The 27609-nt window shown below is 35.8% G+C and overlaps 1 protein-coding gene across 8 annotated transcripts in view; it reads left to right on the top strand.

Annotated features, from left to right (window-relative positions):
* Positions 1-27609, top strand: part of IQCM (IQ motif containing M) — a 195323-nt gene that overhangs the window by 46127 nt on the left and 121587 nt on the right. For all 8 annotated transcript variants that reach the window (XM_038178806.2, XM_038178802.2, XM_038178809.2 and 5 more), the window contains 2 exons: positions 26089-26223; positions 26386-26476. The gene's annotated coding sequence lies outside the window, so the exon portion shown is untranslated. The remainder of the gene's footprint in view (positions 1-26088; positions 26224-26385; positions 26477-27609) is intronic.

The raw sequence follows: 27609 nt of genomic DNA on the forward strand, positions 1-27609 counted from the left end.
AAAGAATAATGCAAGCGAAACTGTCAAAAATACTAGCATAATATTTTAAAAATTTTCTGTTAAGGAAAATAAAGGAGAACTTGTTCTCAAGAATGAGAATCGCTACTCCTGGCTTTCCTTTGTTTGACATATTTTAGACCTAATTCAGTAGTCATTGACATCTGTGGATCAGGCTTTTTATATGTCATGGCATTCATTGAACATACTGTACATGTCTCTCTTTTTTTAAACTACTTGTCATACTACTGGCCCCATAAGATGATACGTTTGCTTCTCTTCTTTGGGTCTAGAACTATTTTTCTGTAACTGTTACTGAAGTGACAGAATACCTTTACTTGGGAGCATTCCAGCTAACTTCTCTGAATGTATTTAAAGGGAAAGGCTATATTCAAGAACAGAATCTGCCATTTGTAAAAAGTTTTAAAATGGGTGGAATAATGAATTTGGGCAGTAATTTAAGTTCCCAGTGTGAGATCATGCTGTTGGCTGTTATGCAGATAGTTCAAAACAAAACAAAGCAAACAAACAAAAACACCTGCTGTGGAAATGTCTTTTTAAATTGGGTGTTACTCCTAATTTCTAAAAGGATTATTATTAATCTTGAAAATTTGTTACATTATAAATATTTTTTATTGGTTGACTCTGCACCTTCATTCTCCAGCACAAAATTTTGATTGTACAGCAAATACAGGTTTGCGCTCAGACTGTATCTTAAAATGACCTGAAAATCTATAGATATTTTATTTTTCATTTCTCAAGATGATGAGCCAGCTGACACAATTGATAGGACACTCATGTTGAGTTGTGGCTCTTCCAGAAGGTTTCCTGTAAAACTGATCAGTGAGTATTGAGCTGTACTCAACTAAGATGATTTCTGTGTCACAAACCACTTTCAGGATATGGTATCAAAAACTTATCTGGTATTTTCAACTTGCTAAACTTTGAGATTCTTTTTTTTTTTTTTTTTTTTTTTTTTTTTTAATGACATAAAACCTAGCAGTTTTGGCTCTAAATATTCAGCTGTAAGAGCAACATCTTTTCCCAGAGATCTTGTAAGGTGTTTAAAAGCCAATGGAGTGCACTATTCTTTGGATTGTTAAAATAATTCATCAGAGTAGCAGATGTTCAACAAGTTACAAGCTGTCATGTCCTGGTGTATTATAGCTGCATGTGCAAGCCTAAAGAAGTGGACTGTTTTATACTTTTTAGCCCCTTGTGAACACATTCTCAACAATAAAATGAAACAAAATTGAGAGAACTAAACTAAAAGGGATGGACAAAGTCTTATCACATATCTAGAACATGGTGATTGTAAAAAAAAAAAAAAAAATAATAATCCTGTGTGCACAAGAACTTTCTTACTGTGATATAAAGAGCTGTCAGAAATGTATAAATAACCATAATCCAGCAAGGGCTTGATTCTGAGTAGAATGTTTTGGATGTGTTTGTGTTGTCAGATGGATGCAGTTAGCTCTCCTCCCAAGGTAGTACAGGGCTGAGGTGACTTCAGGTGCAGTACAGCACCATGTACAGCGTGGGTATGGAAAGTAGTACAACAGTGTTACTGCAGAACTGTGCCCAAGATAGTAAGTCCTTCCTTTCAGCAGTCCTTCCTTGAGTGCCATCAGGCAGAGCTGTGCTGCTTCTAGATTTGCAGATGGCACATAAAAGCCTTCTTTACGTTGCACTGTCACATGTCATAGATGTGTTAGCTTGGCTACTGCTAATTTGGGCACCTTAGTCCAAAATATAGGTACGAGAGCTAATCCCAGGACTGCCTAGATTTCCATTGATGCAGTCTGTGTCACACTTGCTTCTGGCACTGCCTAGGAATTTTAAATCCTGACAAGTCTGGGCATTTTGTTACTTGAATCTCACCACCACTAAAGTGGAAGATCCTCAGCCTCATCCACTCAGAGGCCAACACTCAGTGATGCCATGCTCAACACAAGGAGGCACATGGGCACCCTGGGTACTGTTGGTTTAATGATTGGGCTGCTTGTCTGGGGTATGAGAGACTGCAGTTAAAATATCTGTCTGATCTGGAGGCAGATCGGAGCATTAAATATTCATTAGGCCCCTGAGTGAAAAAGGGAGAGAAAATGACTGATTCTATTTCAGTAGACAAGCACTGGGGCACTTAACTGTGATATAGGAAAGTTATGGTCAGGTTCGTATTCCACTTGAAGAATTTAGGGTAAGATCAGATTGCACTTTCTATGATTTGTTTGTCTGTTCTCTCTCTGCTAAGTGTGAAATTTGTGCCTGTATTACATGTCCATGTCCTGTTCTTGCAGGTGTCTGTGGGAGTCTGCATTAGATACTGTGACAGACCACTGCCTATAGAGTCTGTTGTCATGCTTTTAATATCCATCAAAAAATCTATTTGCTCTTTATTTTTAATCAAATACTGCACCCAAACATTGTGCATATTACCACCCAAACATTGCACTGGGTTATGTCCAGCAGGTTAAAAGCTCTGTTAAATGACAGATCTCTGAAGATCTCTTAGATTCTTTTTACTTTGTTTTTTCATCTCCAGACTGAGGTCAATGCCTGTGATATTAAATGAAGTGAGTTTTGTTGAAAATCTTTAAGGATATGAGAGCATATTAAATTGGCAGATTTCCTAGTGAGGGGAATTCAGTTCAAGGTTGTAGTTCAGTAGTTAATATCCTTCAAGGGAATAACTCTGTCTATATGTACCGTCGCCTCTCCCTAGATAGCCTTGACCTTGGCAGACAGAACAGATAAACAGCTGACCAACCTGAAAAGGCTCAACAGCACTTCAGACAAACCCAGGAATTTGGACTGGGGAACTATCTTATACCACGGAAACTGTAAATGGAGCCTAAAATGCACCAAGCCAAGGACTTTCCACAGTAAATGTTGTAGGAGAGAGTGCAAAAAAGGTGTTGTTTCCAGTACCTTCCAAAAATTCTCAGCTGTGGCAGTGATACGTGAACATGGGCAGCTTCCAACCAGACTGATATACATGTAGCAGTTCTTGCATCTTTCCCGTTTGGTCTCAGAAATGTTAGCAGTGGTACAATGGTAGGTACTTGTCCTGCAAATCCTTGCTTCTGTGTATGCACAAAAATCGCCCTGGAGCAGCGGGGCGGGGGGACAGGCGTGAGGCCTTCAGGCCACGAGCAGTGGAGTTAGGAAGCTGTCCACATCGCTGTAAGGTGGGAACTGGTGAAACCGCTGACTGCCAGAAGGTGGCAGCATTGACGAGGAAAACGAACACAAAACACGAATTAAGGTAGATATTGATGCACATACTGGCTTGCATTTTTTTTTTTATATTTTTTTTTATATATTTTTTTTATTTTCTTTGAATAAAAGCATTATGGTACGAAGTTAATGGCAGTACAATAATTTAATGCAAAGCAAATGTTATTTCGGCTTTTTCTTTCTTGATGAGCTAGCCAGAGTTGAATGTTGCAGTATTGTGAAATGAGGCATGATCTTCGGAGGTGGCCACCTAAACACTGCACACTTCTAATATTTGCACGGAGTTCAGAGTTCATTTCTGGTGAATACAGTTACTAAAATCATGTTTGTGGCAAACAGACCCCCTTCTTTTGGATTAAACTTAACTTCTCACGAACATAGGCTATGGTGAGACCTGCTGGTCCAACAGCAGGCTTAATGACATGTGATTTTGTTCACATCATTGGCTCTTAGATTCACTGTAGTCTGCTTGCACTGTAGGTAGAAAGCTTTTGTATTTGCCACTACTGGATTATGATTTGTTTGGTGTTATTGATGCCTGACTTTTCAATAGTGAATGTTGAAAGCCTTGAGATTTGTGCAGAAATGGTAGAAGTGACCCCCAGCAGACTTGTTCTGTAGTTCATCCTAAACCTATTCAATGTAGACTTGCATGTGAACAATGTGCAAGTAAACAGAGCTTGCACTCTTCTACTAGGGGGAATATGGTATTTATCTAATTCTCACTGCAGCATCTTGGAACAACAAAGCATTTACGTTTATGACTGAGGTAGATGGTTGTTGAATGTAGCCTTCAGGGCATATGTACATGGAGCATAAATTTCTCTTAAAGAAAGAAACATTAATTTTGCTTTTATTGTTCTGAAAGACACTTCCTAATTGGGAGCCAGCTGTAACAGGCAGTGCATTCACTTCCAAAATTTGCAGACAGGTAACACAAACGCTTTACCATTGCATTACTCCTTTCAAACTCTTCAGTCAGTGACTTGAAAATATGTGGGTTCAAAAGACTGTTTGGGTTAATGAAATCAGGCTTTTGGATCAAATAAATAAATAAACTAGTATTTATATATTTATGGCATTTTACAAGAAACACATACAGAAATCAACCATCCTGGTTGTAATGTTACCCCCAGTTTGCAGAGTGAACTGCATGTTTGAGTGCAGCATACCCCCTCCATCTGCAAAGCACCAAAATAGTTGGCCAGCTCACCAACACAGCCTAGTGGTATCTGCCCTGTGTTCTTCTGGGCTGCACATTTTTTATGCTAGCAGAAGATGTTAAAAAAACACGTTTGTTTGCCTATAAGCAATGCCTCTCTATCCTTATGTACAATAAATATATGGTATGGAGGAAGTTCCTTACTTCCTCATTGCATCATCCCTCTATTTCCATGGTTCAAGCCTTGCATTTTGTGATGCAACATTTTACAAAGGTTCATTGAAGAGTAGTGTCTCTGCAAAATTCACCATGTTGTGGAATACCAGGACTTGTCACTTGGAAAAAAGAAACTGAAGAGGTTAAATTCAAGACATGACTAAGTGAATGCATACAGCTATTTAATATGTTCAATTATGTTTTTGATTTGTTCACTTTATATGCTGTTCTTAGTTGGTATAGAAATGTACAGGACTGTATTCTCTTCCTTTCTCTGTGTTGTAACTTCAGTAAAATGGCTCTCGCACCTGAGGCTAGCAGTCACATCTCTTCTGTTCATGTCAATGCTTCTCTTATTTTATTTATTAATTTTGCTTTTTCTCTTTCTTGTCAGAAGCAAATAAGCTATTTTCCTCTCTTTTCACCTTTGGCCTGTTTTTTGTTCTTACTCTGTGGGGTTTCAGTCTTGGTTATCACTGGCTACATTCTTTGCCAGTTTCATTCTTGCAACATCGCAGGTTCACAACAGTATAATTAAAAGGAATTAGATTTTGTCTGTGTGACAGCTAGTTCTTTAGCTTCTTACCTGCTTTCTGATAGCTTTATTTTGACTTTTTGTATTGGTTGGAGAATTCATGGAAATTTCCTATTGCTAGGATCTCATTAAAATATCTCATCTTTATTTTACATATCCAATTGGGTGATAATAAGTGATAATAGTGTGGTAAGCAAGAGGTGTAGAAGAATGTATGACAGGGGCTCCAATGTTTTTCATAAACCCTAACTGCTCAGTTAAAAAAAAAATAATCAAAAAATATTTTCTTTATTCTTTTCTCTCTTTGCACATCTTCAGATTACAATAACAGGAAGGCAATCAGATTTTGTTCTCACTCATACCTTGTTGATTTCTTGTTCCTGTCTTGGTAATTCCTGTCTTTCATAGCCTTCCTAAAAATTGTTCTTACAACTTAAGGATACTATGGCAGGATTTTGGACATATCATCTATCAGTTTCACTGAATCTTTTACCCTTTCTGCAACTACGTTCAGCATTGCATGCTGAGCTATCGGCATTTGGAGAGAATGTATTTAACCTTATCTGTTTCTCAATATCTTTATTTTTTTTTTCTTGCTGTTTTGTGCTCAGATTTTGGCATTCTCACTCGATACTTCTAAGCCTTTGCATTTTTTCATATCATCAGGATATACACACACGCGTGTTTGTGTGTCTATCAGAGGTCTTGATGTCTACTTTAGAGAACAAAGAACTGGATTTCTCCTGCTTGTGTCATGTTGAGATTTTAGTACATCTTGTCAATGAAAATCTTGTCACTAACTTAATAGGTTTACTCCATAGCATCTACACTGAAAAACTTCACAAACTTGCCCCTTGGCAACAGGAATATTTGTTTGCTATCTTATACGATTTCGTATTCCTAATTACTGATGGGAAGGGTGAGAATATCCAACTAAATTTCTTATATCATCCCTATCCTACCCTAGATTATGATGCTGTTTTCTTTTTGCCAGTTTAGTTCTTTTGAACAGATAGGGTTGTTGAAAAGTGCCTTTAACAATCTGTGTGCTGTATTGCACATCATAGCTTGTCATCTAGGCTTTTTATCATTACTGATGTGAGGTCGTGGTCATGATCAAGCAGTAAAATTCCATTATCATGGTACTGGCAGTTAGAAAAATTTATGCTTCAGGTCCTTCATGTTAATATGGAGCAAGTAGGGGACTGTGGCAATCTGGAAAGAGCACCATAGTTTTGTGGTTACGTCAGCATGCCTGACAAGTTTGGTTTTGTATTCATTTTTACAATAAATTTACAGGTTTGGATTTTGCACTGCTCTTTGTACTTCTTGAATTACAATCTTTGCAAAGTTGGGAACAAAAGCCTTTTGCAGATTGAGTATAGTAGTTCCTTGCACATAACTTTCAATCACTGAGCTCTTAAGCATCTGATTTGCCTGTGTACTAATTTAAAAGCAATACTAGAAGCCTGTTGGCCTTGCAGCTCCATTCTAATCAGCACGTAGTAGTAAAGTTTAAAATCAAATTCCTGCAGAAATTAAGTCTACCAGGAGTGTTACATACTTAAAATTAATTATAATTTCAAACCTTCTGTCCAAGTGCCTCAGATAGCTTTTCATGCTCTAACTTTTGTGTGTGCATAATTAGATTTTTATGGATTTCCTTCTGATATTGTGTTTATAATCTTATCAGGGCAATATATTGTGTCATTGTAAGTACTTATTATGTACTGCAAGTCATGAACAAGGCTTCTTTGTAACAGGTTACTTGTCTGGTAGTCAATGTATATTGAATCGTATGCTGTACACAGTGAAAGGGTTCAGTTTTTAGGTTACAAAATTAGCATTTATGAAAGATGGATTACAGAATATGAAGAACTTTTTGAAGATTCCTGGAACATCAAATTATTTTTGAATGAACATTTCATAGTAGATTAAACTACTCACAATCTCTGTCATTTCGAAAATAAATTACTATGGTAGACAAATGGGTGCTTCATAGTGAGTCTCACACTTTTCAGATTATCAGTGTATGTTCACTAGTGGAAGCTTCAGTAAAGACAAGGCACAAAATTGCTGTTGGGAGGGTCAAATGTTGAGATGCTAAATATGCCCATCTCCAGATTGTACTAGCAGTACAATGCATGCTGCAAAAGTGTTAGAATAACAGTGATAATAACAGTGATAATACCTCTTATAAAGTAGGTGTAGTTGCTTAAGTATAATAAATTTTGGTTATGCTGTGGTGTAAAAATTAAGTGGTTTGTTTGTTTTGTTTTGTTTTGTTTTTTAATGTGGGTACAAGCCAGGTATTTTTGTTTTGTAGATGTTGCCTGTGATCACATTTCATGTGAAAATTGTTTTTGTGACTACTTAGGTTACATGTCAGTATTAACTGAACTACTCTGATTTTAGATCTTTCCCTGAGATAAAGGGGAAAGCATATTTGTGGCTTTTTTTTTCTTTTCATTTTTTTCTGGTCAAATCATGGGTACAATATTTTGTTTTTAAGTTATGGCATCCTTATTTCTTACCCCATATATTTACCTTGGAACAGTAAATCACAGTTCTCTTCATGTTGGTTTAGCAACAACTACCCTATTTTCTTTGCTCAATTCAACATGATAAATGGAATTCTTGTTCTCTTGTGAAATTTTTGTATCCCACTGTTGCATGGTAGCTGTCCCTTTTAAAGATCAATGGCTTCATTTTCTCTGGCAGTTGTCCCCCATACTATTCTGTGGAGGGAGGGTTCAAATCAATCTGCAGAGTGCTAGAGTCTCAGTCTAGAAATGGCTTAGGTCTTGGGGTATTCAAGGAATTGCTCAACCTCTTGTGAAAGTATAAAGACTGTTATAAAGTATTGTTACATACTTATAAGTGAGTTTGTTTCTTTCATTCTTCCTGTGCATTGACTTTCTCAGAAGCAATCTTGTATTCATGTACCTATTTCTACTTGCCAGGTTGACAAGTTCTCTCCACGTGTTTTTCTGCTCCAAATGTTGATTGGCGTTCCCTTTCTGTAGTGCTACCTCTCTACTTCCCCATCACTTTAACTAATATTATTTTGTTAGACTTAATCATGCAGAAAAGAAATTATCAGGATGTTATCATATTAAGTTGTTGGGAGAATGGCTACAGATGAAAGTTTCAACAGGCACCATCTCTCAGTTCATTGCTGGATAGATTGACTATACTTGATGTTGATGGCTTTGCAGCCAGGTGTCAGAGCCTGCGCATTGCCTGTTTTCCCATTCCAGTTTCCTTTTTTTTTTTTTTTTTCTTTTTTTTTTTTTCCCCCCCAAAATCAGAGTTCTGCCAACTAAAATTTTCAAGTTGAATGGATGAAATGTTTGGGTAAGAGTACAATAAGCAAACATGCCGGGATATGTCACTGAAATTAATATTATGATTCATTTTGCTGAGCAGCTGATGGTGGCTGTGGGCAGGAGGCTCTGCAGCAGCATGTTTGTCCAGTTAGGGTAGCTCTGTTTGGCAGTAAAGTAACTCTGAGTGCACTTTCTTCTTGACCCATGTGCGTTCTGATCTATATGCCAGCTGGAGCAAAAATGACACTGCACAATTTAAAATAGCCACCAATCTCCTCTACAAACTGATGTCAGAAATGGCAATAAGTGTTTTATTACCAAATTGGATGGTGAGCTTTTCCTAACACTGTTTGTTAATGCTGGGGAGCTGGGTAGCATTCAGTTAATATCCTGGACTATTAGGCCTCACAAAATTATTATACAGTTACTCTGTCAGACTTTGCCATATCCAGTTATAAATGTTGTTGGGAACAAATACTGGAGCCGTGTTTTCTGATTGGTTTGGGGGCTTTTGCAGCTTTGCATTTCCTTTCTTCCATTCCTTTCTCTGTCCCACACTGGCCATCTTAGCTGTTCCTTACTGTTAGCTGCCAGCTGCTTTTGTTTAACTATTTCTTCACTGTTTCACAAAGAAGTGGGAAGGATGTGATTGCCCAGACTGCTATATTTCTTCCTCTTTTAAAATGGGCTCTGACTGACGTTGAACAGGTTAGCAGAATCTTGATATTTTATGAGCCTTCAGATGTTTTGTGTTTTTGTTAAAGTAGAGTGACAATCTAAGACTTCTGGTTGGTTGGTTGGTTGGTTGGTTGATTTGTTTATTTTCTGAAAGCTATGTTTCAAGCTTTTCTGGTTCTGCAGAAAATACTGAAGTCACAAAGACCCAAAGGCAATAAGAGGATCCCCCTGATTGTTCTCTAAAGCTCAGGACAATATCTCATGACTTTCAGTTCTTGAGATAGACAAATGTGGTACGTTCAGTCTTGCTTCTCAGCTGCTAGCTGCTATGCCGTAGATGGGACAAGCTAGAGAGCTCAGTGGCAGGAGTCACTAAGCCTTTTCTAGTAGTGGAAGGTCTGCAGACAGAGAACAGCAAACCCAAAAAGAGTAGTGGAAGATCAAGTGATACAGTGAAGTTTGCAAAGGAAATGCATAACATACCGATACCTTGCCAAACTGTATTGCTGTGGCCATAAACTGAAGTGATTTGTAGTAAATGCATTTCTTTTTCATGTCTGATTTTCCCCCTTTCTGTCTTCAATTTCTGCTCAGAAAGTACTTCGCTTTTTCTTAAGACGCTTTGTAGTAGTACATCCAGAGCACAATTGGTATTTCCCCTTTTGCTTAAATAAAAGAAAGCTTTTGTTTGGCATAGAAATGGCAAAATAAATGAGAAAACAGTATCATAAAGATTCTCATTGAATTTCATGTTACAACATTGCATCTCCAAAGTTTTTTTTTTTTTTTTTAAACAAAACAAAAAGAAAATTGAAGGTGAAACTTGTATACAGATTTTAGCTATCTTGCTTGTGGGTGTCATTTTTGTGGATTCAGATCATGCTAGTAAAGAAAGCAGAATAGTGGAATTCTGCAAAACTGGAATCAAGGACCTAAATATGCAAACTTGCCTGCTAAAAACTAATGTATGAATTCTTGGCTAGGCGTTTAACTGTGAAGTCTAAAACTTTGTTGTACATAGCTGATTGTTTTTAGACAAATGTGTCCAGAATTGTGTTGTGTGGGTTTTTTGTTTGTTCTAACCAGTTTTAACTCCTACTAAGGCAGGCTCTTTGCAAGGAGACTTAAAGGTTACTCATCTTATTAAATATATAAAAGTAAAAGCTTATATTTATGTAACTGCAAACCTGAATTTGAGAACTGTTAACAACTGCTCTAGAAAGCAATAATTGAGGTTGCTTGTATCTGTATATATATACTAGCACTAAGCAAATTATTTTGGAATGGGAAGTGAAAAGTAGTTTAGTGGAAATTGGGAGTATTATTACTCTGTTCTTCCTTAACCTTGCTTTAGTCATGTCAATTGCTGAGTATATAATTGACAAAATAGTTCATTTCTTCATATCAGTAATAATAAAAACCTTAAATTTGATGCACTTTGGTTTTAATCATTTTAGTTGAATGGCTGAGACAACCCCCTGTGTTTTACTGCACCCTTTTGGTAATACTGTTGTTGTGGTAATAAGAGGCAAATTGTTACCACTGCATGGGTGCGACTGAATTACCAGAATGTAAGATCCATGAAGATACAACAGATTCTGTCTTACAAAGAGGGATGTCATCTTCCTTAGTAACTTGTTTTATATGGGTGCTCTATACAAGCCTTTGAGAGTCATTTTAGATTACGAACATAATATTCTTTATTATGTCTTACTATTATGATGCATTATTTACTATGTGTTAGCTAGTATTTATATATTTATTAATCTACTTTTGCCCAGACTATTTGATTTAATCTAACCCACTTTGGTTCATATCAATGGGATACAGAGATGGTGGTATTTCCATAGAACTGGTTAAAGTGTAAAGAAAATGAAAGCTCATATACCTTTTTTACTTTGGTGTAATTCAAAGGAAGCACAGGCTGTGAAAAAAGATGCCTATAATCTATCAGAGGCATACTACTCAGAGACTGTACAGAATCTGCTTGCTATACATTTTGGGTCATAAACATTACCAGATATAAAAAATTATGGCAAATATGACAAATTTAACAGCTACCATGTCTTTCTTCCTCCCCCTGAAATATCTCTCTAAGCAAGTTATAAAGAAGTTACTTAATACTCCTGTTTATGTCAGAACTTCTGCATAGGTTCCTGCTAAGATTATTTCATGAGAAATATTTTTGTAAAGTACTTTAAATTTGCCTTGGCTATATATCACTTCTTTTTATCAAGGAGCACCTTCTGTACAAGCTGATATATGCACACCTTTCTCATTGCAGAGGAAAAAAATTGTCGATGTCCTTTAGATAATTTGTTGCTTCACAGAGTTTTCACTGAGCATCCCTGTCATTCTATCTTGTGCATCCCTCTCTGCAGCAATCTCAATAGCTCTGTTTTGCCTTTAAAGAAAAGAAAAAACACACAACAGTATATGCTTCATGGAAAGCTGGATGCAACATTGAATATGGAAGGATGGAAAAATTAAAAACATTAGAATACTGGTAAGAAGATTAGAGAGAAGATAAATAGAAGATAAATCATTGTTTTTTTTTTTTTTGTTTTTGTTTTTTTTTTTTTGTTTTTTTTTGGTTTTGTTTTGTTTTTTGTTTTTTTCCCAGTGAGACTGGGGAAAAGCCTGTGAAACCAGGAGAGATGAGAAAATTTATACCAAATATCAATAATTTTTTAAGGAAAAAAAGGCTTAATATCTTTAAAACAGTATTAACAAACACATATATATATATACACACACATACACAAAAGGAATGAGAGTAGAGAAGACAAAGGAAGGACAGGAGATGTGAAAATTTGAATATCTAAAATAATTCATTTGGTTGCATATTTTTTAAAATTTGGAAAACATGAAAGTGTTATTCACAGACTGGAAGGGAAAACAGATTCCCCAGTTTGAAGACTTTGGCTTGCTGTGCCTCACAGATTAGCAGAGGGTAAGTAAAAAGCATTTGACAAAAGGTCAGAGAGTCTAATAAATCTTTTTCCAGGACAATTTGACGAGGGCAAAAAGTCGGTCACTCTGTCACTCTGTTTCACCAAGAACTTTGCTAAAACCTTTCCAATAGCCAGTTCATTCCTTCCCCATACCAGTAAAACCTGTTTTCATGCATCATTGTCCTAAAAATAGAAACATCATCAGTTTTTTTTTTTGTTTTGCTTTGTTTGTTTTTGAGATACTTTGAGCTAGAATATAATATTGTACCCACAGCTAGGAAGACTCCCTGTAGCATCTTGAGAATCAAGAGAGAAATATTAACTTAAAAAGTGATACACTGGTAAGTTATTGAAATGTCTTTGTATTTTGTATTTGTCATTTATGTCTCTGTCCCTGTCATGGAAGCTGCTGTTGAAATCTTTCAACATCAACACTCTGCCATTTAAAACTTACCCTGCCAGCATGCCATCTGTTTTGATCAGGGAACCACTTTCTACGTGAGCTGACTCCTACACACATTGCACTTTGCAAGAGAAAAATGCATTTGCTGAAAAGTTTAAAAAATAAAATAAAAATCTAACCCTCACTTGAAAAAGCAAGGCTCCTTGACTCAATTTAAAAAAATAAAAAAATCTTAAAATTAAATAAGTACACTTTCTTCCCTCTCTGTCATTGTTTTTGATTTCTAGACAGTGGAAAAATCATAATAAAGTGAGTCAAGCCCTCTCAGTAATTGCATTTTGTACCCCTGAAGCTAGTTGCACGTGTTGATATATTTACTGACAGGGCAGAGATACTGGTCTGTGAGTTTCTTTCAATAGAAAGTTAACTTTGCAGGTTAAAAGAAGTGTTTTATTCAGTTCATGGCTTCTTCAAGGTGCAATTCGCAATGCTTTTCTAAATAAGTGAAAGTGATTGTAATCAATGTAATTTACTAATGGGTTATGTGATATTTTAAATAGCAGATGCCATTACTGTAGGTACATCTGGATGATATACTGGTGCTGATACTTAACCCCATTCTCCCTTGATAGGCTTGTCTGTTAACAGTATATCACATTTTACTGCCTTTCACAGTCTAAACAGAGCTCTGCTTTGTGGGTGGCGGGAGACGAAAGGGAGATGAGAAGTAGATCCATGTTCTACACTGAGGTAACATATTAACAATCCCATAGCAGGCTTTCAGCATCTTCCCTTATACCCACAATTTCTAAGCCCTAACCCATGGATCCTGTCTCTAAAGTGGTGTGGTAGGTCATATTGATTACTTGATGGTTTTTCTTTTGGTTCACTTTGTGGCACTTAATGCAGATTTTGGGAGAAGTTCTGTGTCCAAGTTCCTTGCTACAAATACCTCTTGGCAATAAAGGGTCATGGGACAGCAAGTAAGCACTGAGTAACCACAATAAATGGTGATGGCAGTGGTAACTGCTGCTTTGTGGTGTGGAATGCCTGAATGCTAGCCTCTGCATGTGTTTTAAGCTGATTTACTGAGAAGGAGAACAATTACCAGGGGATAAAGTATTTGTGAAAACAATAGAGTCCTTTATTTAACCATAATAGGCTGTAAAGAGCATGTAAAGGAACTGAGTTATTCTCTTACCCTTCTTTGCACCTCACATTGGAAACAAAGTAAGGACCTGCAGAAATATCAGATTCAGTTCCTTGCCTTTTCTGGAACTGCATCATGTAATCCCTTCCATAAAGTTATCAAATTCCATCTAGTAACTGCTTAGGTTCCTTATCAAGAGCTATGCTCTTCTAATGGCAAGAAACTTGTTTCTAGTTTTGAGCCTGATTTTTTTTCATGGCTAGTTTATAACCAACTGTTCTTGTGCTAACACTGTCATCTAGCTTAGGTGGTGTCTATAACTTACCCCCGTAACATAGTAATAGAGAACATATCTACATCATTTAGTGAAATGATGGGATATAAATAAAACCTAATTGTTTTGGTCTCCCCTCATTGAAGTCACTACTGGCAAGGTGTTTTTTCCTTCACAAGCTGAGCTTGTAAACAAGTAAACGAAATTCAGCTTTGGTTGTTTCAGAGCAACATGGAATGTTGTGAAGGCTCCCAGGTCAGTCCTCCGGCCACTCTTTACCAAAAAGAAAGAAACACAACAAAAGATGAAGTGCCCCCCTCCTCCCATTCCACAAATTTCCCCTAGGTAGTTTCACAGAGTACTACCCTGAAATTTTATTTTTGTGTGTGTGTAGTTTATCTTAATAGTGCACTAAAATCCCTAATAGTGCTGATGAGATAGATGAAATTCTCTATCCACAGAAATGTAAATGCTTTCTAGATAGCCACTGAAGACTGGCTCAATGTTAGGAAAATGGTGAGACAAGCTGTTAGTGAATTATTGTCAAGGTCAGAGAATGCACATTTGTTTTTTTCTGGTAGTTGTATCATTATCAGGCTCTTATGATATATCCACTTGTACTGAAAATGTAGCTAACTTACCTTGGTGAATTTGATTTATTAACATTGCAACTGACAAGGTTGCCCATTTGTTAGTGCTTATTTTATATTTGAATAGCTTTTAGCACATAAATTTGAGGAATTGCTTGAAGACTTTAGCTGTTCCATATTTCATGGAGAAAGCTAGACCAGAAGAGTGGTACTGTTGATATTTCTATTTTGATACTGTCCACTTTTTATAAATTAATATTATGCCTGTATACATACTTAGGAATACCTCATGACCAGAATTTATTGCAAACAGTAAAACTTAAATGTGAAAGCTCATTAGCTTTATCCTGAATGAACTCTAAGAGGCATAACCTTGCAATATAGTTTATTTTATCTTCAGAGCATATCATACAGGTCTTAAAAAAGCACAACATTGAATTCAAAAGAAATAAACTAATTGCACGAGTTATTCATATTAAACTTAAATAAAAGAATGAATAGAGAAAGAATATGTGAGTAAGTATATAGTGCAGGAAGGAAGAAACTCTCAAATGGGGCCAGAAATAAAACCTTTAAGTTTCTTATTGACTTCACTGGTGTTACATCAGGCAGAGGAACACGGCTTAATTACAGCCAATATTAGCTCATTTTCTTCCCAGAAGGATGTACTTTTAAGTAAACACAATTGTATAAACAGCCAAATAAAGAAAAAGCAGAACTAATTACTTGCCCCTAACATCTTGTAACATCTTGCAAAGTTTCTTTAACACGTCTGTTCTTTTGGGTCTCCTTCCTTCCCGTGAGGAAGAAATGCTTCATTTAACTCACTTTATTCCACTGTATTGCTGTGGGCCATCACCCACATACCTCTAATTTCAGGATCTCAGCTTGTCCTGATTTTCTAGGGATTATGGGGGAGGCCATTCAGAAGCACAACCCACATAAACTCTGTGGTAGGAAGAAGGGATAGACTTCTTTAGGGTCCTATGTCATCATGTTGACACTCGGGACTTCTCAACATCCAGGCTGTCTTGTCAATCAGTTCTTCTACAGTGACTGGGTTTCTAGTAATAGTGGAGAATGCAGACAGGAACAGTCCTCTTCAGTCTTCCTCTTTAATGAATATGTCTTTCCTAACAGAAAGCAAAGGTTGTATTTTAGTGACAACAACAGCAGTGACACTGACAATCACAATGCTAAGCATGATTGTCCAGCCATGCAATGACTTGGCTGCAATCAGGATAGGGAGCATCTGGTTGAAACTAATCATGGAAAATCTGAGTTGATGTTGTTCAGCTAGCCCAAGAATTTGCCAGTTTATAACATCATTTACTACTGACGTCATTTTTCCTCAGATTATTAACACCACCATTGATATTATCTGGATTGCTCATTACTTCCAGCAACTCCGTAATTGGTGAAATGACTTTTTGGGGAGGAAGCTATCAGAAGGCTTCATTTTTTTTTTTTTATTATTTTTTTTTTTTGTAGTATGACCCAGGCAGATGCTAGCCACACACTTCATTGTGAACATCCATGTTTCTACTGTAGAAATCAAATGACATGTATACCATCCTAAACAGATTTGAATGTGAAAACTTAGTGGGTTTTGTTTGTTTGTTTGTTTTTCTCTGAAGAATAAAATATAACAAGAGAATTTAATCTCATTGCTCTTGTAATCTGATGGGTCGAATTCAGAAGTTGGGTTTCATACTTACAGGCCTCTGTTATATTAACATATAGTAACTGGGAAGTTGCCTTTCTGAGTGAGTTTCACCTCAAATGAGAACTATACATGTATTCCAGTGGGACAATAAGATAGCCAACATCAGCAGAGAAGCTTATGTATGTAGGAAGAAATGCCCAAAAATTCAGAAGGAAAAGCAGAGGTTTGCTGGTGAAGTGCTGGTCACCACACAAACAGGTTTGCCCCCGTGTTTCTTGCTGGGAATAGAACAACATGAAAAAATGTCGTGTTCCCGAGCCCATTAATAGTGCTTCTGCTGGTGACTGTTGAATTGGTCTATATACAGAGCTTAGTTCAAATTTACATAAAGTTGTTTTAATTACAAAATATCCACTGCGTAATTAGCACCACTTAATACATAATGTGTTCAATATATTTTATATGTAATTGAAATTCTGTGGAATTAAACCGTAATAATATAAATCTTCCAGGATGAAAAGTAGGTTAAGATAACCAAATTTCATGGTTTAAACATTGAGATAAATATTCCTTAGTGTATTAAAATATTGTATTTTAGACTGTTAATCTTTTCATTGAATAATAAATATGAGCTTCCCTTTTATGTAATTAATGCAACCCATATTATTCAGTAGAGAAATGAAACATTGAATCATACATAGAAAGTAGCTATGAGTATTTCATTACCAAACTTAATTTAGTCATTTCCACAGACTTATGGAAAATGTTATTCACCTCTTGGGGAAAACTTTTGGCAGTGAAATGTAGTTTTGCTTGGCATATATTTTGAATTGCTTGAATCTCTGGTTAGTTAGTCCCTTCTGGGGGAGGCTATTGTACTCAGACTGGTTCAGAACAGTAGTTAGTTATTAACAATATTTTGTATCTTCAAAGCCATGCTTCTAATATTAAATAAGTCATTCTTAATATAATTTCAGAAATAGTGGTTGAGAGGTTAACCTGCATTTTCTAATATTTTAGTTGTCACTTAGTTATAAAATCTTCACGGTAACATCATTGTGTGGAATCTATATGCAATACTATCAATTTCCACAGCATGTTAGGACACTATGAGTTTTATTTCTCAGGCTGCTGATAAGTTTATACGTAATTGTTACTGTGGAGTAGATTAAGGACAACATTTGAAGTATGGTTATGCACTGAACACTCAGTGAAGCTTTTAAAATGATACCTGACATCCAGTTGCATAGCTATACGTAGACATTGATTGATTTTTATTCATTTTTTTTACAACGAATATCTGTTAAAGTCAGAAATAGAGGAAAACAAACATTACTTCCCTTTCATGTTGCTAAGAAAAACTATTACAAAGATAATTCAGTTATACTTTACTGGGTCTGATTTGGCTTTTATGTTGGAATTAGTTGGATGTTGTTCTTTTCACTAAAGTATTTCTTTTTATTAATACTAAGGGGAACCTATATCTGGCATCCTTAGGCAATATGGAAAATTACGGGCTTTGATTTATTACTACAGAATATACTTATCAAAGTAATATAGAGCTACACTGCAGTTTTAGATGGTCCAGGCTGGCTTCTGCTGGCAGCATAGCTGCAATGATGGAATGCTGTGTGGACTACAAAAATGTGCTCAGGGAGACTAGTGAATACTTTAGATGGTAGCCTTTTCTGAGCTTTGGTCTGTTACTGCTACCAGTAGAATTGTAGAACCACAGAATGGTTTGGGTTGGAAGGGACCTTAAAGAACATTCAGCTCCAACCTCCCTGCGGGGATACCTCCCACCAGACCAGGTTGCTCAAAGCCCCACCCAGCCTGGCCTTGAACACTTCCAGGGATGGGGCATCCGCAGCTTCTCTGAGCAACCTGTACCAGTGCCTCACCACCCTTGTAGTAAAGAATTTCTTTGTAATATCTCATCTAAATCTAACCTCTTTTAGTTTAAAGCCATTACTCCTTGTTCTGTCACCACATTCCCTGACAAAACATCCCTCCCCAGCTTTCCCGTAGGTCATCCTTTAGGCACTGGAAGGCCATTATAAGGTCTTCCTGAAGCAGTCTCCTCTCCAGGTTGAACAACCCTAACTCTCTCATCCTGTCTTCATAGGAGAAGTTCTCAGGGTGGTTTATGTAATGTTGGTTCAGATGCATCTGTGTTAGCAGCAGTTGTGCTTAGCGTACAAGTATTCCAAGGGAACCTGGTGTGTATGCTCTCCAGAGAAAAGATTTTACAAGATCAGGCCCTAATTATTTTATAACTGTGCAAGGATTTAATCATAAGACCTTAATGACTGGCCTCATATAAAACACTTTAGGGATGTTGACTTACATAAAATGCTGTTGTTGAATTATTTTCTTTCCCAGCAGTCTGAGCACTTTCTATTTCTTTCTCTCAGAGAAACCTGTGGTGCCTAGCAAACAGATGAATGAGCCATGTAATTAAGAGATTCTGGGTGCAGGTTCTCTGATTATCCATACAGCTGCTCAACTGGTAGGCACAGGGCACCCAGTTTTCAAGGCATGCTCAATATGTTCCACTTCTCATCTTGACTGATCTTAAACGTTCCATGTTCTTTGATATACATAGATACAGTAAAGAGAGTTGAAAATGTCCTTTAGAGTCAGTTGCTTCCAAACTTGGGGAAGAGAGGGCAGGAAATCCTAGGAAAATTTTGGTCAAGTTCACCAGTCAAAGACAATTGGTATCAGATCTCAATAAATCTGCATGCAAGGCACAGAGAATCTTCTTTTGTACAGGTGTCATCAGAAATAAGAGATCTGAATGCTGCTTTTTAAAAATATGTCCTGTACTTGGGTAAGTATTGCCTCTTAATATCTCAAGAGTGCATTGAGAGTACTGGAGCCAGAATGAAAACAATGCAAATGAAATGTCATAAACCACTGCAGAATATTATCAGTGTGGGTGAAGGATAGCTTATGAGCCATCATAAATACTTTGCTTAGACCTTACTGTTTTGAGGTTAAATTCCAACTTGAAATGCAAAACAGGTGAAAATATCTGATCTTGATAAACTGAGATCTTTGTAAGTAGCTGTTCAAGATGAGATGATGAAAAGTAAAATGGTACTGGTACACTTCCTAGTACTGTAGGCTTGATGTCTATAAAGATATGCAGTTGTGACAGCTACATTTCATTAAAAGAAACAACTTCTAGCTTTCTTTAAGCTGGTCAAAATTCAGAATTTCTGTTCTGACCTCATATCCCAAATCAAAATAAGAAACTGAAGTGTGTAATAAGAAAGATTCCCAAAACTTTCATTTAGGGAATACTGAAAAGATTTTCTAGAAACATTTTGTTTCAATAAGAAACAAAGCTCTTCAAGGCATATTTATAGTACAGATACATTTTGATAAAATATTTTAAATTCATTTAATAAAAATGTTCAATAGAATCTGAAAAAAAAACACCAATAAACAAAACCCAAATCTGAATAAAAGTAGATAGATTTTTATTATTATTATTATTATTTTTTATTTTTTTTGGTTGGGCAGGTTGTAAAATCCTATGCTTATAAAAAGTATAAAGTTGCATTTCTGGGGAAGAGATAAGTGACAACTACTTCTCCAGGTGGAAACCTTCTTTTGGGCATTTGAAGTCCTTGTGTTTGCCATTTTAAGTATCTTAGCTGGCTGTGGGCTGTACATTCTGCTGCTTCTCTTCTGCTCTATGTAAGCAATACTTGAGATACAAGTTGACAAATGAAAGATGAAGATAAAATTCTGTGCTCTCTAGTAGAGAAATACGTATATATATATATATATTTATATATAAGATTGAATCCATGTGCTTAAGCTCTTTGAAATTACATCAATATAATTAAATTTTGGAGTAGTGACTAGTGTTAGTGAATAATATTAATACACTCTAGAAAATGTATTTCAAGCATTTTTTGCTACCATAAGAAACAAAGCAAAACCAACTATCAAAGAAAACAAATATCCTGTATTGAACAGCAATAAAATCATTAGCCATCAAAATAATTCCTAAAATTACAACACCATTCGGTTTTAGATTGCAAACTTTATCAGTCATTGATATGAATGTTTATATAGATGTTTAGATAAACTATTTTTTAAAATTTGTATGTGAAATGAGTCTTTCCTCTTAGTTCTTGTTCCTGTCTGAAGTCCCACCCTTTTTTTCCCCAAAAGAGCTTTTTTAATGCTGACCTTAACAGAACACCTTTGACAAGTAAAAGACTGATAACTCTTATTTATTAGGAATGATCATAACTACTAAAAAGAAGTCTTTCATATACCCAGAAGCCATCTTCATCTCAGTCCATAGAGCAGCATCATTGTTTTCAAGCACTGAACACAGGCTCTGAATCAAAACTCAAAAGTTGATGTTGCATATGTGATATACAAATTTATCAGCTTAGGTATCTTTGCATCTTTTCCATGTTTAGTATGGAATGTCCTTTGGATGCCTTTCAGCTATGTGTTCTCTACCTACTAACTGCCTAACTTGACAGCCTGAGCCATCCTCAGAAGCTTTGCAAATAAGACAGTAATTATTCACTTTGGTTTGTATGATGTTGAAAATGTAAACCATATTGTTGCAGAGCTTGCTGAAATTAGCATAGATTGCAGGATCAGCTTTTCATCCATGCTTCAGGTAGAGGGCAATCAGTGAGACAAGATTTTTTTTTTTTTTTTTTTTTTTTTGCTGGAAACATGGAAAAGAAATCAGACAGACTTGACCATGTTACTTTCAATGCATTTTGTTCTCAGACTGATGAACATTACTGATAGAGTATTTCTAGCTCTTACAAAGACATAAAAAACCTCTACCCCCTACCAAAGATGACAAGGACAACAATCAGTATAAACAGGCTCTTGAAGTAGGATCCTGAACATTCAGCTTGTTAGAGTTGAGGTCTTCTGCCACAGGTAATAAAAATCTCAAGCTTGTACTCCTGGCATAGTTGCAGTCAGTCTATAAACTGACATAATAATTGTCATTATTAATAGTCTATTATAATTGTCATTATAATAGTCTATAAACAGACCTAGATTGGCACCCCAAAAGGAAGACAAATAAGAGATTTAATGTAAGATTTAATCTACAAGGAGCTGATTCTCTTTCCCTTTCTCTTTCTTTGTGTTTCATATTCATCCATGAAATGGTTTGGCTGAAATGGGCTTCTTATGGTTTAAGAGAAATAGTGGTTTTATTCTTTATATAAAATTACAAATTTTAAGACTTAAGAGAAACCTTTAAACAAACCTGTTACAGAACATCAAGTTACAGAAATTTCCCCACTTACTTTTTGTAAGTCATCGAAATGTGGCCTTCTATTTAGCTATCAGTCTTTCCTTCTTTTTTTTTTTTTTTTTTCTCAGTATTTTTAATTTTATGGTTCAGTTCCTTTTTCAGTTCCTTTTTTTTTTTTTTTTTTTTAACATGCTTTTTTCCTTTCCTGTTGCAGGGAGAAACTAGTGATATTCAACTGTACTTCTCAGATGCCACTTTGCTTGTTTACTAAAGAAGTAAAAACTGCTTCCTCAAGCATAACAGGAAGGAAAGAAATAGCAGTTTATTTTATATTTCATTCTGGAATCCAAATAGTACACACTTTCTGATAGTCACAGGGCAAGTATTTCTCTTGCTGTTCCCCTAGCTTTTCTGGCTGTTTGTTTTGGCTGCTTCTATTCACATATCTATATATCTTCATCAAATAATAACCAGGTCTCTGTCATCAGTTCCCAGTAAAAGTCTTCCTCAACATTTAGTCTAACTAATGGGCAGATTTGTGTGAATGCTGTGTGTTAGAAGGAAAGTCTTACAGCTCTGCTTATTATTAAGCTTTTAAAAAGAGCTTAACTGCATTTGAAATGTACTCTAGAAAAGGGATGTTATTGTGCTACAAAGCTTCAATGAGAGTTCACCCAACCCCCTTTTTAGCATTTGCTTCTAAAAAGGCATCTTTTCTTTATTCGAGGGATAAAATGAGGAGGAATCCCCATTTTCTATATCAGGAAAATAATGATTAACCTGATAAGTGATTGACTAATTAATCAACTGAGTAAACTCATTGTTATACATAAACTATGCCTTATTTTTTCTTCTGTATCTCATGTGAAAAAGTCCGTAAAGTGAGCTGTGATGTGAAATCTGTGCTTGTGCCAACATCAGTGTCTTATCAGGAGACTCATCTCTTTAGAAGAGGAATGGATTCTTGTTCCTGGCATCAGAACATGCCAAAAAAAAAGCTATGTAAACTGGATTTTTCTTAATGCCAAACCATTTCTTTTCTGTGAGATCAAAACTTGGGACGTGAGAGTATAGAAGGAAGATTGCAGATAGGAAATGCCTAGGCTTTCAGAAATGTTTACTTTAGAGTAAATAAGCTTGGGATTTAAGGAGCCAGCAAGATGAAGTGGCCACTGTATTTGAAATCTGCTCTTTAAGTTTAATTTTGGTTTCTTAACAAATTATCTTTTGAATTCTAGTTCCCCATGTTTTGGCTTAGTTTAGAGACAGATCTCTCTGTGTATGTGTCTGTGTGGGGGTGTATGTATATGTGTATGTACATGTCTGTATGTGTATATTTAAGACTTGAAAAATGCAAAGCCTGGATCCAAAAACCATTCATGTTAATATCTTTTGGCTTTATATCCATCATTATCTGGAATGTGATTAAATCTCTTTTACTTCACTGGGTCCAAAGCATGTGTTTAAAGTCAAGCATGTGCTTAAGTGTTTTCCTGAATAATGATGCTTTCCTGAATGAGAATTTAAAGTGAATGCACTCCAGTAAACATCTTTTTCCATATAATTGTTCTGTGTCTCACCAAAGACTGAGCTTCTTTTAATATATTTATCTTTCTAGTGGATATAGGAAGAAACATTTGATCACAAAGGTTGAACTCCCATTTTAAGTGCCTAATTTCCTTGTAGTTACAGCCTGCTATGTTCCTCTTGGAGCAAAACGCTATTTCAGGGCTGCAGTAATATCAGAGGAAAAGAGAAATATTCTTTAAAATTAACTTGCATCTCATCATTGGTCTATAAATTTACTAACATCCATGAATATTAGAGATTTAGTTCAGAGGCACCATTGTCTACTTTCAGTTATTTTGTGGAGAAACCTCTTTCATTTGTCACCTGTGCAGCCATTTATAAAATGTTAAAGCTAATATGTAGCAAACTCAGCAAAAGAGTGTAGTTTAATGTAGTTTTTAAAGGTAATATATTTGTACCTTATTACTAGTTGGATAAATGGCTCTTTAGGATTAATTTATTGTTTGTCTGCAATTGCGGTGGCTGACATTTTTTAAAATGAAGGACAATATTTGTACTGTAAAAAATGAGATGTTTTCAGCAGCCAGTTTTAACCTGCTAGTATTTTTGTGGTTGTGATCTAAAAAAACTTGCCACATATTGACTCCTTGTTATGGTAACGCAATTTGTAACGTTAAGAACATAAATAAAAAATCTAGTATCAGTTATCAGGATTCAGAAGGTATATAGAGAGGAATAGAGATTTTTTCCCCCCTAGGAATCTCTCTGTAATCATTTTTTTTTTTTTTATGCATAACATATTTGCTTGTTATTTTTTATTGCAAATATTTATTTTCCAGAAAACACATTTGTGATTGTAAATAGTTTGTGCTAGTGAAATGGTTACCCTCATTTAAAGAATAAAAAAGGAAAAGGGGAAAAAAGGAAAAAGAAAAGTCTTTGAGTCCATTATCTTATTTCTCATTCAAAATCCTATTGTACCATGTAAGAAATTCAGATATCTTAAGACCTACAATGAAATGCTAACATTGTGGTCTTGAAAACTGACACACAGATTGGAGCCAGACTGCAGAAAAAATACTAGTCCAGTGCATCTCAATTTGTGTTTCAGTAAAGAATTCTAGTTTGCACCTCACTTAGAAAATAAACAACTGAAGTGATTGTGTTCTAGATCTATACATTAAATGGAGGCTTGGGATTTCAGGTTGTCTTGATTTGTCCTTGTTTTATTTCTGTATTTATCTTGTTAGTTTTCAGTATGATCTGTATGTATTCTAATTCCCTCCTACGCAAACACTTCCTGGAATGGTGATGGAGTGTTTTGATGCAAAGCTGTCTCAGTTGCCTCAGTGGTACCTGAATTCCAGAATAGCGGAAAGGTGGGATATTCTGAAAGATACAACTGCCTTTTCAGGAGTTGAAACAGTGGTGATGCTCCTTTTAAGAGTGTCTGATTCCTCTCAAATTCAGTTCAAAAGCCTGATTTAAATTTTAAGCAAAATGAGAACCTCCCTAATGCTTTCATTTTTACACTTTCTTTTAGATTTGGCATTTCCCCTATTTGCCCAATAGCTGGCATTTTGACTTGTATGTGTGCTCAAGTGTTTTCAAATCTGATTAATGGACAGAGTGTAAATGTAACTCCTGAACCTTTCAGCAATTGCAGCACAGTTAGTTATGGCATGAAAAGAATAGAAAAAGAAGATGTATTTGAGGAGCTACTATAGTATTTTTGATGTCTTTGTAGAGCATCTGTAATAATCCTCTCTGAAACTTTTTGTACTGCAACATTTTATTTAAATTTTAAGGAACTTAAAATAGAACACTGCTGATCACTTTGTCCAGTAGACCACCAAGCTAGCTGAATAGCTTCCTCCCTGTCTTGACAAAAGCTTGAGGTTGTTTTCAGATGTTAACTATTTTCTCTGCTAGGAAAATTGAATTATGTGTAACTGCTTGCACAAATAAAAGGCTTTTACGCCAGGGTAGTGGATCTGATCAGACTGTCTTTATGGTAGGTGGAGTAGATGGGCTTCTTCAGAAAGCAATCGGAAGAATTAATCTCCTTGTGGAGGAGCCTACATCTCCTCATTTACTAGAGAGGACACCTAAGAGATTTGCCTCCTTAGGCAAACCTTAGCTGTTTGGAACCCTGTGCAAAAATGACAAACAGCTGCATGATGGATTGCATTTTTGCCATGATATGCAAGGCTTTGGCAGCCATTAATTCCATTACTACTTTTGCTGATTATTTTCCACTGCAATTGCTTGTTGCTGTTTTCTATTTATATTCTGCTCATTTCACTGGTGCACAAGGTTATACCCAGAACATTCAGCATCTCTGCAAGTGCATTTTTGCAGAGGTATTAGGGATAGCATTTGATGTTAATCAGAAATGTGCAGATAAAGTTTGTTCTGGAGCCTCAGAGTCAGAGAAATATTTCGGTTTAGTTCTAAGTATTTTGGGTCAGGCTCATGGTTCTGAAACTTCACTCTGAAAAATACTGGTCATATATTTCATTGTCTGTGAGCATAAAAACTTTAGGCAATTCAGAGTTTTAAAAATAGGCCATGGTGTTACAATATATATGAAATGTATGAACTCTAATTTTTTATAGTTGTTTGCTATTATATGAATGTAATTTATTGTGCCTGCAGCAACCCGAGGACATGCTGGAAAATGAGATGATTCATTTCAAGTGTTTTATCCTAGTGAGCAAAATTTTAATCAGTCAGTTTTCTAATCCCAGCTCTGTTATTGGCACACTCTGTAAACTTGGCAAGGTCACAGAAGGACTCCATTGTAGACACAGTGTTGCATCTCAGCTAAATCATTGCTGCGTATGTTTTAATTTATCTGCATTATAGAATTGTTAAACAGAACTGTAGAAAGGTGCTCTGAGTTATGCTAAAGGTAATCTGGTAACAAATTTTGATAAACGTGAGATTCCTCTTGAGCTATGGTTTCTATTTCCTATGTTTTTTTTGTTTTGTTTTGTTTTGTTTGTTTTTTACTTCACTTAAAACAAAAATCTCTAATCTAGTATTAAAGACATGAAACAACAATAACAATCACACTGACTACTGTTGTTTTGTCATTTTTACAGGTTTGTCACTACATTGTTCATTGAGCATTGTGAATTGTTCCATCCAGTGAACAGGAACTCTGTGATCCATTTCCTGTACATCAAAGCATCCTTTTTGCTTTTATCAAGAAGATGCTACCTTTGAGGATGTGAATGGTAATTCAGGAATATATAATAGTCCAATATCCAAAAATAGCCGAGTATGTCAAACAAATAGTGATGATATTGTAGAAGATTTTCTGGTTGACTTAATTATAATGAGAATGGATATTTCAGAAAATTCTGCCCCCAGTGTGAACAATGTCTTAATTTTAAAAGGGATACAGAAGTCCAAATGCCATTGACAGTTGATGGAACTAGGGTCCAAAAGACACAGCTGACTGCTGAAAATGTGACATAGATGTCTAAGGTACGTTATTATTTATTTATTCATTTATTTATTTTTACCCACAGATAAATGTGAGAAACACGAAGTTTTCAGGATGATGGACTGACACAATCCAACAATATAGAGAGAGTATGATCATGGAACATGTTTCATGCTGCTTTTTTGACATACGGGTTCAATTTGTTTACAAGGCAAATCTGGATTTTCCTTCAGCTGTCAGAAAGCAGAAATAATTTCAGATCAACCACTGCATTAAAAACAAAACAACCCCCCAAACAACAAAACAATCCCAAGTGGTGGATACTAGAAAATTAAAGGAGAGAAGGAGCCAAAAAAAAAAAAAAAAAACAACAAAAAAAGGTGTATAAAATGAAAGTTATTTTACAAAGACACAGAAAGGTTTAGTGGAACATTAATTTAGGAAAATGTGAAAGCAAGTGTTTGAAGAATTTGAGTGACAAAGCCCCAAGTAAATTACTTCTAAGTAGGGAGGGAAAGAAGGATGTACATATATTTTAATATATCTGTACGTATTATGACCACATGCCCCCCAAAAAAAGCTTAAAAGAGTTGAAAAAAAACATGACTTGAATCATACATCCTGCAGGCCTTTCCAAATAAGTCTTTAACAACTCAATTCAAACGATTGCTAAACAAGTTGACACATCTTCAGCTTTGAATATTATCTCATGACACATTGCTTTTCTATTCTGTATTTTTCTAAAATGTTAAATACCACTGCTCTTAAACTCCTCATTTGCTTTTTGTACTGTATCACACATGCTGCCATTGCAGTTTGTTGTATTCAGTTTATCAACCTTCTTTTCAAACAAGGTGGCAAACTCAGATTGCTGGGTGTCCCATGCCAGCAGTACCACTTTACTTCTGTAGAAATGATGGGACCTGGCAAGTAGGCAAGAACCATTAAGAAAACTGTGGAATATATCACAATTAAGATGCCAGCAATATTGACCCCCAATCATATGAATGTGTGTTCAAAGAGTAATTTTTGAAAGACAGATACTAATGGCTAATAGGAATTATGTTGGCTGTAGTGGTCCCGTTTTCTTGTTTTGCTATTGTGGTACGCCCCATTTAGAGATTATCATCTTGCTATTATTTTCTGAGATAGTTTGACCTTGATACAAAGAGAG

This window comes from Anas platyrhynchos, chromosome 4 (assembly GCF_047663525.1).
Source record: "Anas platyrhynchos isolate ZD024472 breed Pekin duck chromosome 4, IASCAAS_PekinDuck_T2T, whole genome shotgun sequence".
NCBI classification, from domain to species: domain Eukaryota; kingdom Metazoa; phylum Chordata; class Aves; order Anseriformes; family Anatidae; genus Anas; species Anas platyrhynchos.